Below are 8,622 nucleotides of genomic sequence, written 5' to 3'. Positions count from 1 at the left end.
CGTGTATCAAACTGTGAAGGAAAACATCGTGAGGAAACCTGCACACCAGAGAATTTTCTTAATTCTCTGCGTGTGTGAAGTCTGCCAATTCGCAGGTAGGCCAGCGTGGTGGACTATTGGCCTAACCCTTCTCATTTTGAGATTCTCGAGCTCAGCAGTGAGCCGAATATAGGTTGATAATGTTGATGATGAGATTTCATCTACTAATTTAAAAAAATGTACAATTATTTACAACTACTAAAATTATAACATTTAGCTAACTAAATTAATTAGCTATACCTATTATAAAGATAAAATAAAATGTAATATATAATTATATCTACAGACATAGGCGTCGTAGAATTCATCCGAATCGATGTTCGTTGGTAATGTGCCCAGAAGGCTGGCAGTATTGCCACGTATGCAACGTGGCAATACTGCCAGCCTTCAATAATGATTCTTTGCTAAACTGATTCTTTGACCAAAATATAGTATAGCCTTCTGGTCACGGGAGGCGTCGATTAATCGCTTTAAGTATAAGCTTTTCTGGCTTTCATGAAATTTTTAGTTAGTCAGTCTCAAGCGCTAGAAAGTTGATGTTACACCTCTTTCAGCAGAACCCGGGAATTGTGACCAACGGGCGAAAGGAATTGTTTCCTTTAAAACTAACTATCATCATCATCATCATCATCATCATCATCATCATCATCATCATTAACAACCGATGGACATAGGCATCTTGCATGGACCTCCAAACAAAACGGTCTTGAACCGCCAACAACCAGCGGCTCCCTGCAACCCGCTTGATGTCTCGGTCCACCTAGTGGGGAGTCGACCAACTTTCCGGTGCTGGGTCGCTATTCCAACACCTTGGGATTCCAACGTCCATCGGTTTTTCAAACTATGTGCCCTGCCCACTGCCACTTCAGCTTCGCGACTCGCTTTGGTTCTTCCGCGGATCTCATCATTTCTGATAAGATCACACAGAAAACCTCCAAGTATAGCTCGCTCCATCGCCCGCTGAGTGATGTTGAGCATTTTAATAATGTTAAGTTTAATAGCCTCAATAGCTTAACGGTAAAGCAGTCGGACTCATCACCGAGGGGTGGTGGTTCGAACTCCGCTCCGTTGGTCTATTGTCGTACCCACTCCTAGCACAGTCTTACCCGACTAGTTGGAGGGGAATGGGAATATTGGTCATATTTAAAAAATATGGCAAATATTCTTTAAAAAAAAAAAGTAATGTAAAAATAAAAAGTAATGAAAAAATAACTTTAAATAGTTTAAAAAACTAAATAACACGCTTTGAGCACGCACTAAAAGTTACAAATATTCTAATTAAGTCACGTGACTATTTTTTCGTATTCCTAACAGCAACCTCTTTCATTTGTTATCCTTAAATAATAATAATAAATAAATATACTTAAACATTACACATCACTATCTAGCCCCAAAGTAAGCATACAGAGTAGCTTGTGTTATGGGTGCTAAGATAGTTAATATTATAATATTAATATACAATTATATACTACATATAAATACTTTTATAATGTATAAATACACACAGACACTGGAAAACACCCATGCTCATCACACAAATATTTTCCAGTTGTGGGAATCGAACCCACGGCCGTGGATGCAGAAAGCAGGGTCACTACCCACTATCCTTATCATGGAGGTGGATTTCAAACAGCCAATCCGCCATCTTGGGGAGGCCGCCATATTGGATTTATAATGGCGTTTCTTAGCTATAATATAATATATATATATAGTCATATATGTGTCATCAGAACTCAGAGCGCGTGCAAAATTCCACCCTAATCGAAAACCAGAAAGTGAGTCAAATTAAAATTCTAAGATTTTCTTACATTCTTCTTGTAATGTCATGTCTCTTGGTCGTCATTTGGGTGCGGTGGCAAGCCTCACTATCCGTCGCCATTCCTCCCGTAGTGTGGCTCTCCTAGAACATTCGTGGAGCAATCCATGGAAAGCGGTTTTTACTTGGTCAGTCCAGCGCATTGATGACCTGCCACGTGCTCTTGTACCCTCCACCTTTCCTTGCAAAATTCTTTACATAAGCTATTATACAAGTGAAGCTATTATACTGAAAAGCGTGTAATAAACAGATTTAAGCATACGATATAAATTAAACAAAGCAAGGTTGCGTAAAAAATAATCCAAAGCAGCGGCGTCCTAAGCCTGTATCACGTCCCAGGAGGTTTGGGCGCTATTGGCCGTGTTTGGTTCACATATTGGATCCCTGAATACATTATGCTAAACAGGACCACAATCCGCTTGCAAGTTAAGTGGGCAAATATTTTCACAACACATTACTTCAAAACACGTTATAAAATATAAAACCACGCATTCATTTTAGGTCACCGCGTGGAAATTATAACATAATATTGTTTTGTTTTTATGTTTGCACGTTTTTTTGTTATTTGGTTATACATTTTCGTTTAGGGTTTCTTGGACGAATTTACACAACAACCGTGTGTAAATTCGACATTGTGATATAAGTGCGATAAGTTGAAAATCACAGCCGAGACGATGTTGCAAGCTCGAACCGTATGCGAGAGCTATAGTAAAGAAGCAGGGGCTGTAACTATCAAAAGGCACGTATGTCATACGACGTTTTATAACACATTTGAAGAAACACACTTTGAACACACTTTCTGAAAATGAATTTGCATCTATGCCTGTTTTTCGTATGATGACATTTTGGTACGTCTGTCATTTTTGCACAGATAACGAAGTGCGTGCGTTTTTTAAGCAATGCGCCAAAAACATAAATAAAGTAAATTAATATTTTTGTGTCTCTGTTACAAATAAATAGTTGCCATTTATTGTAAAAATTATTAAAATAGGAGAATTAAATGTTTTTTTTATTATATTTTATCTCACAAAGTTAATTTTAATAATAAAATGTTGAGCACTTTTCTGCCATAAAAACTCTTTCCTAAGATTTAAAAAGTACCGTTCGTTTTAGATGGATGATAAATGTTTTAAATTACATTACAACACATGTGCGTAATGAGGTACATTACTGTATTGAAATTGGTTAATTAAGAGATACTTTACAAGCAAAGGTGTTTTATAGTTATATATATGAAATATTTTCTTAATTATATCTACTTTGTTGTAGGCTCTTCTTAGACTGGTATATTTATGGAAACCTCACAGCTTCAATGATTTTAAGTCTACAAGTTACTAGTTGTACCCCTCGGTTTAATCCTTTTGAATCTCGTCCTTGTTCAAATATTGGAACTGTAGCAGCATATGTGGTATTCGATACGATAATCTAACCTTGTGCTAAATTTTATCCAGATCCGCCCAGCCTTTCTCGAGTTACAAATAGTCTAACTAACACAATTACGTAAACGGATATCGGGTACGTTACAATCATATTCAAAAATTATCAACAAAGTTTAAGTATTTATGTTGATGATACACGTTTAATATGTGATATTATGTTTAATTCTGAAGTCATTTCAAATGGTATGCACTTATTGATTGATTAAAATGATTGATTTGATGAAAATTTTAATTAACGTTTTCACTGAATTGAATATAAAATCCATATGGATTTGTATGACCATTATTACAAATAATGTTAAACAAATTAATAACAAATGAATTTACTTTTCAATATGAACATTTTCACTGCTCAAACGTAATTGAAATTTGTATAATTGTATCGTTTTGGTTTAGCTTCCACGGTATATATACTAAAGATATCCGACTGAAAATAATACCTTCAAACAATTTTATTATTATCCCTTAATTAACAAAAACTATCGCCTGTAACAGTTCACAGTATATAAGATACAAGTTCTTTATTGGATTGCAGACGAAAAAGCGGTATTTCGATAATCTTTTTACAAAAAGGAAAACTCGCCATATCTAATTAAAAGACAAATAGTTCCGTTCCCCTCTAATTAGCCAAAAATACTGTATTAGAAATGGCTACGAATTGTCGTACCCATTCGCTATACAGTATTTGGTATTACTTCTGGTTTGATTCCCACCCGCAGGATTATTGAATCAAACCAGCGCCTCTCGGTGATGTGTCCAACCTCTTTACCGCTAAGCTATTAAGGCTTCTTACGAGATTAAGGTCTAAAGATCACCTTACTCCTATCCTAAACATCCCTTTGCAACAGACTGCTTTGTGCCATCTAAGTGGCTATTATCGAATAGCTTGTCCCATCTGAACGTGTGTTGTCCTATTATGTCCATTGTGTTGTATATGATAACTAGCGGACGCCCGCGACTACGCCCGCCCGACCTCCTTAATCCGGCCCTACCTCAAAATCCGTTCTTAGCGGATACCTACTAAACCTCCCTGCCAAATTTCGTCTTTGTACGAGATTTCGCGATAATCACCTTTCGCATTTATATATTAAGATTTTGAATTGAGTATCAATTTTGAAGCTTTATAGATTTTAAAGCATACGTAAGTAGTATGAGTAGAATAGAACATCAGGAAGGCTGTTCAGATCAATAAGTCAAGTTAATTGGACCAGATTTGTGTTAAAAGTGTATAAGATTCAATCAGCCTCTGTAGAAGAGGCTGAACGAATCGAAATTCTAACGTTAGTACCTACTATAAACTACGTAGGTAATTCTAACAGAGATTTTGTAATAATTTTTACGATAGTTTATTCATGTTTTAATCGAGTATGTCAGTTATTATGATAATCTTCTAATATTCTAAAAGCATTATAATACGCTAAACTTCATTCAGAAATGAGGAGATCCGTGTAAGAACCAGTCACCGACATAGTTAAACGAGTCGCGAAGCTGAAGTGTCAATGGGCAGGCCACATAGTTCGAAGAGCCAATGGGCGTTGGGGTCCCAAGGTGCTGGAATAACGACCCCGCACTAGAAGAGTTGTCGAGGATCGACGACCAGGTGAACTGACGACATCAAGCGAGTCGCAGGGATTCGCTGGATGCAGACGGCTCAGGAACGTGGTGTTTAGTAGACCCTACAAAAGGCGGCTGATATGATGATAATGAAACCACATTGGAGCAGCATTGTTTGAACTTCTGTATATAGTTAGTGAGCTAATCCAGTAATGGATTGTTAAAATAGGATGATAATTATGACAATCGTCACATGTACAACAAAATATTCAATCAATGCCAACATCGTCAGCCAATACAACAAAGAAAACAAAGATTCACGCAAACTTCGTGTATCCCAACAATTTCTCTTGCAAAGTAATATATTTTCTTGTATCACTCATTTCCATAAAGAAAAAATAAATAATGCGATCCCGCATCCGACGTTCCTTGAACATTTTCCCAAATTTATTGCATCTTTTTATACAATTACATAAAAACCACCCCTGACTGACTGATCTATGACTGAAAAGCCAAAATTACGTTCCTTCCTAGACAGTTTCTTCATCCGGTTAACACAGGATTACTATACCTACAGTTCGTGCGCTATAGTATGGTGCAGGTAACAGCCCGTTTCACTCTTGAAAGTTATCCGCTATTCACGATAATAATACGTATTATGAACATCATAAGGCAACTGTCATCCGCACCATGCTACAGCACACATAATATAGTTGACATACAGAATATAGCTTAGCTTAATGTCTGATTTTTTTGAAAATCACTTGGATTAATGACCAGCAACGGCTTTACGTGCTCTCATAGCCACGCCAGCACGAGGGTGTAACTCCGCCAATTTTCTTACTCCGGGAAAATAAATAAAGGAAAATAAAGAAAAATAGTTAATTATGAAACGGTTGCATAATGACGGCCATTAAAGCACGGGTTGCATTTTATAAAACGAAAGAAGTGAGTTTTATAATAGAGACACGAGCTGTAATGCACGTTTCATACTATACTTTATTTAATCTCACGCAATAAGAATCTAACAAAGTTAAATACTACTACATTTTCCGCGACTTAGAAGGTAAAGGATTGATGGATTAAATTAATTAATTATTTAATTAAAAATAACCAACGTGAAATTTTAAAATATAAAAGATAACAAAATATTGTTAAAAAATCAAGAACCCAGAGCTCTAACTGTGAATAGTAAAAAAGTGATATGTTGATATATTATAACACACTTTCCATACAAAGAGCTGTGTAATAATGTTATTTTTTAATTTATTACAGTATGCATGTGAATAATCTAAGCCATTATAATATATTTTTTAATTTCTTAATTGGAATATTACGACACGAGATTAGATAGAAATAAAAAAGGACACACAATTTGTCTTTTTCCTTCAATTCTTAATGAATAAATCTTGATGTACGCCAACTTTATTCTATTGAGCTCAACAGATTACTAATTATACCACACTAAACGGTCTGCCAAAGATTTGAAGCAATTTGAAATTATTATTAGGTTCAAAACTGAGTCTGGCCTCCAGCCAGACAATCAAAGTGGAAGATATAGTTTTGGTAACTGCATGTGAATATTACGTGCTCGGTTGAGCACGCTTTCCCGTCTTGTTAATGCTTTGGAAACTAATTATGCCAAGTGCCAAGTATGGCAACTTTTTGAGTAACTTCCAAAGGAAACTGAACGGATGGATGGCTCAAGTCAAGTTGTTCATGTGCTTAAGAGTGTGCAATATGTAATTTGGTGGTTACAAATGGTTCTAGATCTCAGATTCTGTAAAAGTTAGGAGCCTGATATTTGGGTAAATGATATTTCAAAGTGCTTAGCTTTGTTATGACTATACAAAATACAAAATTTGTAAAACTTTTCTCGATAGTTTATTTTTTTGAAAAATACATGTTTTGCTCACATTTTGCTTTCAATCTCAGGAAAAGCAAACTTATTTTCTTAAATTTTTTTTCGTTATGTTGTTTAAATTACTTGCAATTAGGTAAAAATGGTTTTGGCGCTCACGTCAAAAAATTTGCGTCGCGCGTCAATCGCTCCGTGCTTTTCACTCACGTGAAAGTCATAATTCGGCATCTCGTTTGCGCTTCGAATTTTATCCATATCGTACCGACGCGCTACGCGCTCTTAATAACTAGTTTAACAAAAAAAATTGATTTTGTACGACGTTTTCAAATGAATTCGGTAACCTCAACCTTTGGGTAACCATATTAAGCTTGCGGTTCAATAAGTAACTGTGATTATGAGGAAAATTTTAACCTAACACACGAGTTGATTTTACCAGAGAACATAGAACGCTAAAGCTAAAGCTTATTCCGTGGGTTATACATTGTTTGTGGGTTGGCTGGTGGGAGGCTTTCAGCCGTGGCTTGTTACCGTCAAATATATATAAAATATTGGTAATAGTACATTATGATATGTCGCCGTGGAAGCTTGGCTCACTGAAAAATCTATAACCTCAAACCTAATAATTATCATGTTTACTCTTTAGTTATTTTGAATCGACTTATTATCTAGTAATCTAATGATTTTGTAATCAAAATACACTTGTCACAAGTCCTGGAACTTGCTCGATATGCTTCCTCTACCACAACTACCAGGGTAAAATAGTAAAAATTAAGAATGGTATATTGTGTAAGCGATTAGTGAGTTTAAACATAGCGTACCTAGTTTAAATGATAGAGCCGATGGCCAAGGTTAGGTCAGCGGTTCTGTCCACATTTTTATTAATGACTCTACGTTTTATACGACAGATATAAGTGCGGTAAGTTGAAAATTACAGCCGAGGCGATATTGCAACTCGAGCCGAAGGCGAGAGCTATATTAAGAAGACAGATGCTGTGATTATCAAAGGGCACGTACGATGTTTTATAATACATTTGCGAGGAAACACACTTTGAACACACTTTTTGAAAATGAATTTGCATCTTTGCCTGTTTTCCTTATATGATGACATTTTGATACGCTTGCCATTTTTGCACAGATACAGATAGTAAGTTTTTTTAGGTGAATGCACCAAAAACAGCCAGTATTACTGAAAGTAAATTAATATTTTTGTGTTTCTGTTAATAATAAAAGGTTGTCATTTATTTTCAAAATTATTTAAATAAAAAAGAATTAAATGTTTATTCATTATATTTTATCTCACAAAGTTAATTTTATTCTTAAAATGTTAAGCACTTTTTCTGACATAAAAACACTTTGATAAGATTTAAAAAAGTACCCTTCGTTTTTAGACGGATGAAAAAGTTTTTATATTACGGCACATGTGCATTTTTCTTTACATTACGGCACATGTGCGTAATGAGATACATTACGATTTTGAAATTGGTGAAATATTAGATACTTTACTAATGTTATAAAAAAAATTGAAATCGATTCAGTAGATCCAGAGATAACAATAACCCTAAAACAAACTTTACCTCTTCATAATATTAGTATAGATGAATATACGAAGCAAACATAAATATGTATGAGGAGAGTTCTACTAATGGACTTGTCGAGTTCACATTTTCTTCGCCCCCCAGTGAATAATGTCAGCCCATTTAAACACTTGCAGTGTAATGCAAAACACGCCATTACTTTTGTCATCTTTTACGCACGACGTGCTATTTATATATTACTAGCGGACCCGCTCAAGCTTCGCTTTGACTTATGATGCACGCTTTGATTCTTCCCTATCCCTACCCTACCCTGCTTCTACCCTACTCCTACCCTACCCCTACATTACCTCTACCGTACCTCAACCCTACCCCTACCCT

The sequence above is a fragment of the Bicyclus anynana genome, chromosome 11 (assembly GCF_947172395.1).
Source record: "Bicyclus anynana chromosome 11, ilBicAnyn1.1, whole genome shotgun sequence".
Lineage (NCBI taxonomy): Eukaryota > Metazoa > Arthropoda > Insecta > Lepidoptera > Nymphalidae > Bicyclus > Bicyclus anynana.
This window is presented reverse-complemented; position numbering follows the sequence as displayed.